Here is a 12,787-nt window from a genome sequence, read left to right as displayed (position 1 = left end):
AGTTCCATTACATTATACATAAGTCACATAAGAGTCAAGGCATCTTCTGTAGGGGGAGTTTTGTTAAGAGCCCCGAAGCTCAATCTGAACATTAACACGGAGCGCTTGTGGTATGGTTTCAGAACCATAATGACCTTATCTTTCATATCAGTGAGAAATTACATATAAAAAAAAAAACAAGGTTAAATTGATACAAACTTTGATAGGGTTAGTGTTTCCACACGGCCATATCTCCATGTTACAGCGCTTGTTTACAGAAAACATATGGAAGATGAGGCGACCACCTGTGTTAAGCTATCTAGCATGCTCTGAACACCTGTGTGTAAGCGTAACTCGGGAAGTGTAGTTTTGTCGGCACTCTTAGTTGGCATGGATCTGTGCAAAACTGCTACGGTAAGTGTATATTTTATTTGAAGGATTCTTTCTTGCTGATGAAAGATAAGGGCCATGTATTTCGAAAGCAAGCGATGATTATGGACGTTTCGAAATGTTAAAACACAGATTGTAGTTCACATGAGAGTGGTGGGTGAAGCCAATGGCTGAAAACTGTAGGGAGAAGGCAGAATGCCGCCTACTAGTCAATCAACATCCAGGTCATTTAAAAAATATATTGTTATTTATCTAGGCAAGTCAGTTAGGAACAAATTCTTATTTACAATGACGGCCTACACCGGCCAAACCCGGACGACGCTGGGCCAATTGTGCGCTGCCCTATGGGACTCCCAATCACGGCCGGATGTGATACAGCCTGGAATCGAACCAGGGACTGTAGTGACGCCTCTTGCACTGAGATGCAGTGCCTTAGACCGCTGCACCAACATTTCTCATACACAGTAGCTTGCCGGAAGATACCGACCGTTACGCTTGTTTACACTGAGCTGCACTGGGGTCAGAATGCGATCCTGGTTACATTAAGACACAGTGGAGCCAGCGCGAGATATGGGTCGGAAAACGTACCGTAATGCAGGGATGGGATATGCCTCTGTACTCCAGGTTTTACTTTTATCAACACTGGTCCATTGAAAAGATTAAAATACTGCTAGTTTTCCAGGAAACAGCCCTTTTTGTCCTCATGCTAGCTTGTAGTAGCCACCGCAGCAATTTTGGAATAGCAGTGTCAGCCAATCAGCTCCTTTGTTGTTGAACATGACGTGGTCTTCACTTGTTACCACAGCCACAAAGTCATAAACCCCACTTATTTCTACCATTTCTTAAAATCTGATTTTAAAGCTAACCCTAACCACACTGCTAACATTATGCCTAACCATAACCTTAAATTAAGACCAAAAAGCACATTTTTGTTTTCATGAATTTTTACGACATAGGCCATTTTGACATTGTGGCTGTGGTAACTAGTAAAAACCAAACAATGTGCCAATCTATAATGCCTGCTGTGGCTACTGCTAGCTAGCACAATGACAAAAAGGGCAGTAATGAATACACCCCTGGTAGTTTGGGTCCTGGATGCTGATTGGCTGAAAGCTGTGGTATATCAGACAATATACCACGGGCATGATGAAAAATTACTTATTTACTGTTCTAATTGTGTTGGTAACCAGTATATACACTGAACAAAAATAGAAACGCAAACATGTTAAGTGTTGGTCCCATGTTTCATGAGCTGAAATAAAAGATCCCAGAAATGTTCTATATGCACAAAAAGCTTTTTTCTTTAAAATGTTGTGCACAAATTTTTTTTTACCAAGATAATCCATCCACCTGACAGGTGTGGCATATCAAGAAGCTGATTAAACACCATGATCATTATTACACAGGTGCACCTTGTACTGGGGACAATAAAAGGACACTCTAAAAGGTGCATTTTTGTCACACAACACAATGTCACAGATTTCTCATTTTGAGGGAGCGTGGAATTGGCTTGCTGACTGCAGGAATGTCCACCAGAGCTGTTGCCAGAGAATTTAATGTTAATTTCTCTACCATAACTGCCTCCAACATCGCTCAAAATGTCCCACTTCTTCCATGGCCTGCATACTCACCAGACATGTCGCCCATTGAGCATTTTTGGGATGCTCTGGATCGATGTGTATGACAGCATGTTCCAGTTCCCGCCAATACCCAGCAAATTTGCACAGCCATTGAAGAGGAGTGGCACAACATTCCACAGGCCACACTCAATAGCCTGATCAACTCAATACAAAGGACATGTCACACGAGATACTGACTGGTTTTCTGATCCACGCCCCTTATTTTTTTTTAAGGTTTCTGAGACCAACAGATGCATATTTGTATTCCCAGTCAAGTGAAATCCATAGATTAGCGCCTAATGCATTTATTTCAATTGACTGATTTCCTTATATGGTCTATAACTCAGTAAAATCTTTGAAATATTTGCATTTATATTTTTGTTCAGTATAATAGCAATAAGGCACCTCGTGGCTAAGAACAGCCCTTAGCCGTGGTATATTGACCATATACCACACCTCCTTGGGCCTTATTGCTTAAATATACCACACCTAAGGGCTGTTCTTATGTACTGCGCGGAAGCGGAGTGCCTTGATACAGCCCTTAGCAGTGGTATATTGGCCATATACCACAAACCCCCGAGGTGCCTTATTGCTATTATAAGCCAGTTATCAACAAAATGTAACTGTAAACAGGTAGGTTTGTGTCATACCTATGGTATATTGTCTGATATACACACCGCTGGAATGCTTTTTCAGCCAATCAGCATTCATGACTCAAACTACACTTTTTAGCTAACTAGTTACAAGTAAAGAGTTTAGACAATCACCTTCAAAGTACCAGCCTAAATATTTTTTTTATTGAATGTAATACATTCATAACTCAAAATGACCATGGAGAAAAGAAGAGATCTTCTCACATCCCCCAAATAACAATTACATTGAAAACCAGATGGAGGTTGTCCGTGCCCTTGCTGTCTACCATTTCAGTTTCAAAACTGACCATATGGCACATTACCTGCCCCAAAGCAGTGTTGCCAACTTAGCGACTTTGTCGCTATATTTAGCGAGTATTCAGACCCCTTTAGCGACACATTTTCAAAAAGGCGACTAGCGACAAATCTAGCGACGTTTTCTGGTGTTATTGGAGACTTTTGGAGACTCTGACGTGAAAGCACGTATAGTTATTACTCTTCTCAACGAGCAGCGGGTGCTGCCGTGGGCCCCACCCCGTCCCAAAGCACTCACAGGCGGCCCCAGCTGCAGTCAGAGCAGGAGATGTTCACCCCTCCGCTTCCAGACTGCAAATGGTTCGCGCATGCGGGAAGCCGCCGCTGGCTGATCCCACCCTGGCTTACATTCAGGGCGGGATGTAAATGTAAAAAAATAAAATAAAAAAATAAAATAAAAAAACGAAGTAACTCCGCTAGAGTGTCTCTTTTGGGTCACTTTTGCCGGTCCCAAGCCAAGATAAAGGAGGAAGGAGGGTTGGAAATGTGCCATAATTTTTTTTTTTAAATCGACAATAGAAAGAAGTAATTTCTAGTTCTAAATATATTTAGGGTGTTTTTTATTCACTTTTTGTCTCTCCCACGACTTTATTCCTCTCTCCTACAACTTCCATCACAATTACATGCACATGGCCAATTATGCAAATTAGGTGATTTATAGCGACTTTTAGGACAACCAATAGCTACTTTCCTTACTGAGGAGTTGGCAACACTGCTCCAAACTCCTCAACCTTCAACACGTATTTATGGACGCCGTTTGGGTCTTTGCGTGTCAAAAAAGACGACACATCAAATAAGCTTTTAATTTGATGCGCCAAATAGCCAAATTCTATTATACAATGTTGTGCGTGCTGAATTTGCATGCGCAACTAAGCCAAGTGCCACCACTAAGGTCAGTAGCACTGTCAAAACTGTAAAAAAAAAAAAACAATCAAAAAACAATTGGGCTACAAAGAAGCAGTTGGTAATAAGCCATTATTTGTTAGACCGAATGGGAAAACATATGTGTGAGCATTTAAAATAACAAGCAGAATCACAAATGTTCACTAGGTTGTCCAACATTCTCCCCGACATGCAACCATCCCAGAGGCAGGGGAGAAAGGATGGTGATCCTGCTGGTTCTGTCTGCCTGCCAACCACATCCCAAGCAGTTTCACCTGATTTAATCCTAGCTAGTTGAAATACAGAATAATAATCAAGCATTTTGTCAACATTGATAACAGTTTGGAAACAGGAGGTAGGCTGTCTCCTACTACGTTGACTTCGGTTTGCAGTATGACAAAGTCAATCACAAATGTCTTTGATACAGATGTTATTAGCAACTTCTGGGGTAGCTAGCTAGGTAGCTTTAGTTTGGTACTTAGCTAGAACCAATACAACCAGCCAGGAAAAATTATCAGAAACTGCAATCATTTTCAATATTCTTAGCAATGATTTAGGAATATATGTGACTACGTATTAGCTAGCCAGCCACCTTGTTGTTCTATTGAAATCGAACTTCAGTTCATGAAAATAACTAGCTAGCTAACAAACTAAACAAGCTAGTCAGCTACTGTTGCCCCGAACTAGCGTTATAAGCAGCGAGCTAGCTTAATCTCGCTAGTGTGGCTTGACCGGACCGGGTCCGACCATCATCAACCAAATACGAAAACGGTCTTATAAATTAGGGGTATTTTAAGATGATGACACTTTATCTAGATGGTTTGCTAGCTAACTATAGCTACTGAAACGGATGTACAATTGCAATGTTTTTTTTTGGGGGGGGGCGAACATTGTTTGCATCCATCAGTTAGTTAGCTTTTTTTCTGACCAGTACTGTCCCAGAGTTTGGGGAAGTGTGTCTGTCTCGTGCGGCAGGTGCAAGAGACAACTTTACCAGCATCACAGCACGTGTCGGTGAATCGCTGTGACATATGAACGTGTTAAATTATTATGTGACGTGCAGTCATATTCAGGTCCTGATTGGTCAACAAGTTTATTTGATGTGTCAAATAGTGTTATTTGACGTATCTTTTATGACACGCAACGACCGAAACGTCATTCCATACTAATCTCATAAAACGTCTCAATCTCACACACTACGTGTACTTCTAATTTTAAGTCTTTATACCTAATCTTTCACATTGTCTGGTTGCAATTCAGATAACTTAACCTTGTAAATTTGGTTAACCTTGTAATTACTGCCAGTGGGTCATATAATTATATAGGCCTTGTTCCTTTAAAGATGAGTTGACTAACAAATGTCTTTGTTTGGAATATCTTTGTCAGTAGACATACCATTAGGATACATAGTGATATTGTTTTTCCACACTCCACAGCATTCAACGTGTTTGAAACCCACCCTCTTCCCCACTGCTTGGAATGCCAGAGATTTTTAGAAGCCATGTTTGCTCTTGGATGGGCCGAGAAGGGTGAAATGTCACTTATAGAGGAAGAAATGTAATGTGGAACTGTGAAATTATGTTGTCTAGAATATGAATTGGATTTAGTCACTGCCTCTGGCATTTACTTATTCAGATCAACTTTATTATCCCACCAGGGGGAAATTAATTTGGTCATGTGCCTAAAAACACATACATAAAATAGAATTCATTTAAAGTGCAATAGCTACACATTTCAATAAAATTGCAATATGTTGTGTACTCAAGGGATCAACAGACTATTGGCTGTTGGAATAAAAGATTCCCCATATCTATCTGATTTGATTTTCTTTTGAATAAGTCTCTTTCCCCTTGTCTGGCTGCTGCTGTGACTGCATTTTGAGTGAATGGGATTAGTACTGTCCTGTAAAATGCTGTCAAGTTTTAGGAGGATGAGTTTTGTGTACAGGTTGGTGGCTGATTCTTGACCTATACCAATTATCCTTCCCACCGTCTTAATCAAGCGCTGAAGTTTGACTTGGTCTTGCATTCGCATGTTTCCAAACACGCATATCAGACCAAAGGACAGCACACTCTGCAGGACAGATTTGTAGAACATTTGTAAGATATGGCGGTCAACATTAAAATGGTTCAGTTATCGTTAAAAAAATAAATAAAATCTTTGCAAAGGCACAGTCGTTGGATTTCAGTTTGTCTATTTCGATTCCCTGGTACTTATATGTGGTCACTCTATCGACTGATTTCCCATTGATCTTCGTAGGGGGTAGTGTAGTTTTTTTTACTTCAGAAATCAATTTCCATCTCTTTGTTTTCTTAACGTTTATTTCAAGAAAGTTATCTGCACACCACTGGATGAATTGAGCTGTTTCTCTGTCAAAACCTTGAAGAGAGGCTTGGTCTGAGTGGAGGAAATCCACAACAGCGATGTCATCTCCATTCTAGGTGTAGAGATGACGGATTTAAACGTCACTTGTTGAGTACGGTTCACAAGGAAACTATTAATTCACTTGATCAGTAGAGAGTTGACACCCAAATTCACCAGCATGTCCACCAGTAGGTGGGGTTGGATGGTGTTATTTTTGTATTTTTTTTATTTCACTTTTATTTAACCAGGTAGGCCAGTTGAGAACAAGTTCTCATTTACAACTGCGACCTGGCCAAGATAAAGCAAAGCAGTTCGACACATACAACAACACAGAGTTACACATGGAATAAACAAGCGTACAGTCAATAACACAATAAGGGAAAAAAATAAAAGTCTATATACAGTGTGTGCAAATGGCATGAGGAGGTAAGGCAATAAATAGGCCATAGTAGCAAGTAATTACAATTTAGCAAATTAACACTGGAGTGATAGATGTGCAGATGATGATGTGCAAGTAGAGATACTGGTGTGCAAAAGAGCAGAAAAGTAAATAAAAACAATATGAGGATGAGGTAGGTAGATTGGGTGGGCTATTTACAGATAGGCTATGTACAGCTGTAGCGATCGGTTAGCTGCTCGGATAGCTGATGTTTAAAGTTAGTGAGGGGAATATAAGTCTCCAGCTTCAGTGATTTTTGCAATTCGTTCCAGTCGTTGGCAGCAGAGAACTGGAAGGAAAGGCGGCCAAAGGAGGTGTTGGCTTTGGGAATGACCAGTGAGATATACCTGCTGGAGCGTGTGCTAAGGGTGGGTTTTGTTATCGTGAGCTGAGATGAGGCGGAGCTTTACCTAGCAAAGACTTATAGATGACCTGGAGCCAGTGGGTCTGGCGACGAATATGTAGCGAGAGCCAGCCGATAAGAGCATACAGGTTGCAGTGGTGGGTGGTATATGGGGCTTTGGTGACAAAACGAATGGCACTGTGATAGACTGCATCCAGTTTGCTGAGTAGAGTGTTGGAGGTTATTTTGTAAATGACATTGCCGAAGTCGAGGATCGGTAGGATAGTCAGTTTTACGAGGGTATGTTTGGCAGCATGAGTGAAGGAGGCTTTGTTGCGGAATAGGAAGCCGATTCTAGATTTAATTTTGGATTGGAGATGTTTAATATGAGTCTGGAAGGAGAGTGTACAGTCTAGCCAGACACCTAGGTATTTGTAGTGTCCACATATTCTAAGTCAGAACCGTCCAGAGTAGTGATGCAAGTCGGGCGAGCGGGTGCGGGCAGCGATCGGTTGAAAAGCATGCATTTAGTTTTACTTGCGTTTTAAGAGCAGTTGGAGGCCACGGAAGGAGTGTTGTATGGCATTGATGCTCGTTTGGAGGTTTGTTAACACAGTGTCCAAAGAAGGGCCAGATGTATACAGAATGGTGTCATCTGCGTAGAGGTGGATCAGGGAATCACCAGCACCAAGAGCGACATCGTTGATGTATACAGAGAAAAGAGTCGGTCCGAGAATTGAACCCGGTGGTACCCCCATAGAGACTGCCAGAGGTCCGGACAACAGGCCCTCCGATTTGACACACTGAACTCTGTCTGAGAAGTAGTTGGTAAACCAGGTGAGGCAGTCATTTGAGAAACCAAGGCTGTTGAGTCTGCCGATAAGAATACGGTGATTGACAGAGTCGAAAGCCTTGGCCAGGTTGATAAAGACGGCTGCACAGTACAATCTTTTATCAATGGTGGTTATGAAATCGTTTAGTACCTTGAGCATGGCTGAGGTGCACCCGTGACCAGCTCGGAAACCGGATTGCACAGCGGAGAAGGTACGGTGGGATTCGAAATGGTCAGTGATCTGTTCATTAACTTGGCTTTTGAAGACTTTAGAAAGGCAGGGCAGGATGGATATAGGTCTATAACAGTTTGGGTCTAGAGTGTCACCCCATTTGAAGAGGGGGATGACCGCCGCAGCTTTCCAATCTTTAGGGATCTCGGATGATACGAAAGAGAGGTTGAACAGACAGGAGGGACAAAATCCCTCCTGAGATGTGTGCAAACCTGGTGGCCAACTACAAGAAACGTCTGACCTCTGTGATTGCCAACAAGGGTTTTGCCACCAAGTACTAAGTCATGTTTTGCAGAGGGGTCAAATACTTATTTCCCTCATTAACATGCAATTCATTTTATAACATTTTTGACATGCGTTTTTCTGGATTTTTTTGTTATTCTGTCTCTCACTGTTCAAATAAACCTACCATTAAAATTATAGACTGATCATTTCTTTGTAAGTGGGCAAGCGTACAAAATCAGCAGGGGATCAAATACTTTTTTCCCTCACTGTAGATGAGCGGCAATCAATTCACATATGGTGTCCAGGGCACAGCTGGGAGCTGAGGGGGGTCTATAACAGGCAGCAACAGTGAGAGACTTATTTCTGGAGAGATTCATTTTTAAAATTAGAAGCTCAAACTGTTTGGGCATCGACCTGGAAAGTATGACAGAACTTTGCAAGCTATCTCTGCAGTAGATTGCAACTCCTCCCCCTTAAACGCGCTACTTAAAACCTATTACATCTAGATGTACCGCTAGCGGAACGCCTCGCCAATATCCAATGATAGAGCGTGGCGCGAATTACAAACTCCTCAAAAATCCCAAAACTTCCATTTTTCAAACATATGACTATTTTACACCATTTTAAAGACAAGACTCTCCTTTATCTAACCACATTGTCCGATTTCAAAAAGGCTTTACAACGAAAGCAAAACATTAGATTATGTCAGGAGAGTACCCAGCCAGAAATAATCACACACCCATTTTTCAAGCTAGCATATAATGTCACAGAAACCAAAACAACAGCTAAATGCAGCACTAACCTTTGATGATCTTCATCAGATGACAACCCTAGGACATTATGTTATACAATACATGCATGTTTTGTTCAATCAAGTTCATATTTATATCAAAAACCAGCTTTTTACATTAGCATGTGACGTTCAGAACTAGCATACCCACCGAAAACTTCCTGTGAATTTACTAAATTACTCACGATAATCGTTCACAAAAAACATAACAATTATTTGAAGAAGAACTCCTTTATACAATCGCGGTGTCCGATTTTAAAATAGCTTTTCGGTGAAAGCACATTTTGCAATATTCTGAGTAGATAGCCCGGCCATCATGGCTAGCTATTTTGACACCCACCAAGTTTGGCAGATTTTGGCAGACAAACTCAGATTTACTATAAGAAAAATTGGATTACCTTTGCTGTTCTTCATCAGAATGCACTCCCAGGACTTCTACTTCAACACCCAATGTTGTTTTGGTTCCAAATAATCCATAGTTATATCCAAATAGCTCCATTTTGTTCTTGCGTTCAAGACACTATCCGAAGGGTGACGCGCCGGCGCGTATCGTGACAAAAAATGTCAAAATATTCCATTACCCTCCTTCGAAACATGTCAAACGCTGTTTAGCGATTTTTCTCGTAAAATAGCGATAATATTCTGACCGGGAGACCTTGTTTTCGTTCAAACACTGAAAATAGAAAATGGAGTCTTCACATGCACGTGCGCACCCGTGTCATTGTTCTCAGAACGACCACTTTCCAAAAGCCCTACTTTTTTTCGCCCAGGGACTGCAGAGTCATCATTCCCCGTTCTGGCGCCTTCTGAGAGCCTTAGAAAATGTCACGTTACAGCAGAGATCCTCTATTTTCGATAAAGAGGCTATAGAAGGCCAAGAAATGGTCAGAGAGGGCACTTCCTGTATGGAATCTTCTCAGGTTTTGGCCTGCCATATGAGTTCTGTTATGCTCACAGACACCATTCAAACAGTTTTAGAAACTTTAGGGTGTTTTCTATCCAAATCAAACAATTATATGCATATTCTAGTTTCTGGGCAGGAGTAATAACCAGATTAAATCGGGTACGTTTTTTATCCGGCCGTGAAAATACTGCCCCCTATCCTAAACAGGTTAAGTCAATTAATACCATTTTCAGTAAGCTATTTTCCTTTTCTAAATGTTCGTAGATATTGTTCAGAATGACCAGTAACCCATCATCAACACCCATGGACGCACGGTAGGCGAATTGGTTTGGGTCTAATTGTGATGAGAGAATTTTTGATTGGATATTTTTTTCAAAACTTTTCATAGGTACAGATGTCAGGGCTACAGGGTGTACATCGTTATTTTCGTTTAGCCTGTTGTTTTTAGCTATTGGGACAATCAGCGAAACAGCTTCGGGAACGGTAATGCGAGCTGGTCTGCGTATGCCTGAAGTGGACCACCAGTTTTGAGTCCAACATAGGACAGTGGTGTGGGGCCTGATCACCTCCATGAAAGCCCTGTAACAAAGCGTTTTAAAACATTGAGCAACGGAAAGTACAAATGTGCATTTTATCAGACCAATCCAGGCACTCCCAGTTTCCATCTGCTTTCTTCCATTTTGGTGACTAATGAACGCAACCCAGGCCCTTTCTCATTGCTGGACCCATCACAGCAGCTGAGCTTCTCCACCCAACCCCCCCCACCCCATACAACTGGATGGAAATGAGAGGTGATTTATCCAGGATGCTGCTGCAAGAGCACTAATCAGTGCTAATCTGTTCTGGGCCAGATTAGAGCTTTGTTATCCTACATCTCTCATTTTCCTCTCTGTACAAAGGAGAGGCTCCTTCTGTGTTCCGTCTGTTTTAACACATTTAAACCAGTGTGTCTTGATTATTGTACTCCTCTCGTGGGGATCTGGTGCGAAGCCGTCGCCGACTAGCTCTTTCGTTTCTCACCTGAGTTGCTTTCCTGTTGCGCAGATGGACGCTCCCTCCTCATCCTCTTCTTTTCCTTGGGATTTAGTGTTCATGCTGTCATCATAATTTGTCTCCTATGCGTATTAGCATGAGTCTCAGGCACCGTGGACACTGACTCCCTCTTGTTCTCCTCTTAAATCGCTTTGGAGATTTTCATCTCTTTTTTTTTTCTGTGATCCTTTTTTCTTTCCTGAGGGGGGAGGTAATCAAGGAGGGGGGTGAAGATGCTGAACCAGGGGGCCGTGATGCTCTTTACAGGTCTGTGTGGGGCACTGGTGGTGCTGGCGATCGCCTACTATACCTACTGGTAAGTCCTTTTGAGGGAGCAGTCGAGGATCGCGCCAGAACTTATAAGAACTTTATAGACATGACTGGTACGTTTGTTGACTCCAACTGCTTGAAGCTGTGGGCAACCACAAACTATAAATTAAAATATATTCTACTGCCTGACACTGGTTTTGGGAGAGTGTAGGCTGGGCTTGGTTGGTTGTTGACTTCTGTGGGTTTGTCTTATTTGTTCAGACGTGGCTCGGGACCTTCTGCTGCTGAACATCTTGGCCAAGTTTAGCCTGTTTTTTCCTTCGGAAGGCCAGTGGAGGCCAGGTTGTTTCTCCCTGTTAATCAGTTTAGCCCTGAGTGGCTATTGCTAATCTCTGCCACATCCCACGTCCAATCAGGCCTTGTGTGTGTGTGTGTGTGTGTGTGTGTGTGTGTGTGTACCCTTGCATACTTGGTAGCCTGCTAAATGGCATTAACCTGGTACATAATCAATGGCAATTTACATCCATGGGTTGTAAATCTTTTCTGTTTCAAGACTCACTGAAACGCTTAAACAAATATGGGGACCCCCTATATCAGAAATCACATTAAGACACTTATAAAAATGACATTTCACAATGTGTTAATGCCTACATACATACTAAATGTGAGATGTTTTAGCCTTATTGCTGTTATTTTCAATGTGTAGTTTAATCTACTGAAATCTGTCTGAGCCCCCAAGTGGACTTCTTAGGAAATGTTTGGGTAAATCATAAAATTATCATCAAATAACACAATGACACCATTTGGCTTCAAACTAATAGACCAGCAGCCTATACAAGCACCATGCCCATAGAAAGCAAGAGATGAGTTGAGAGACAACTGAACACCCCCAAAATCTCTAGGTCTGTGAATAGACTTGATTATTTTTTATTTTTTTTACACGTGTTCTATTTCTTCCACTCAATTTCATTCAGTGATTAGAATAGTGTGTGTGTGGGGGGGAGACGGAAAGCAGGACGCGGTCTCCCCCACCCCCCTTATTCCTGGGAAAAATTATGGCTGAACTTTTTTAACCTCTTTGTGTGTGTGTGTGTGTCACTCAGTTCGTTGGCCCAGTATTGAAGGCCAGCCATTCGTCTGAGGGGATCAGGTGATGGCAGACATCCCCTCCTCCCCATCCGGCCTCTCCCCATCCCCCCTCACCAGGCAGCGCTTTGGCAGGCAGGCTGAGGGAGCGTCTCCCTCTCTCTTCTTTTGTCTCTCTCTCCTTTTTGTTCTGTGTGTGGACAAGTTTCCCACTCTGCTAATGGACGGCCTTGTGAGATGTCATTAGTCAAGACTCCAAAGTTCACTCATGTTTACTGAGGAGCGCTGGTGTTTCTCGCTCTCTCTTTCCCACTGTTTGTAATTCTCACTCTGTTCCTGTCTGTGGGCAAAGCTAGGGCTTCACACTTTGGCAAAACTACTTGCTCTCTCTTCCAGAACAAGGTTAGTGGTATTTATGCTAATTTCCCAGGGGTTATTGGTGTGAATGGGATG

At 42.1% G+C, this 12,787-nt stretch overlaps 1 protein-coding gene across 3 annotated transcripts in view; it reads left to right on the top strand.

Annotated features, from left to right (window-relative positions):
* Window positions 1-12,787, top strand: part of plcc (1-acyl-sn-glycerol-3-phosphate acyltransferase gamma) — a 32,326-nt gene that overhangs the window by 6,459 nt on the left and 13,080 nt on the right. The window contains exon 1 of one of the 3 annotated variants that reach the window (XM_014151226.2): window positions 12,455-12,740. The exons of 1 other annotated variant lie outside the window; for it this stretch is intronic. The gene's annotated coding sequence lies outside the window, so the exon portion shown is untranslated. 3 annotated transcript variants of the gene reach the window in all.

Source organism: Salmo salar, chromosome ssa17 (assembly GCF_905237065.1).
Source record: "Salmo salar chromosome ssa17, Ssal_v3.1, whole genome shotgun sequence".
Lineage (NCBI taxonomy): Eukaryota > Metazoa > Chordata > Actinopteri > Salmoniformes > Salmonidae > Salmo > Salmo salar.
Note: the sequence above shows the minus strand (reverse complement) of the source record. Positions and strands in the feature narration are given on the sequence as shown.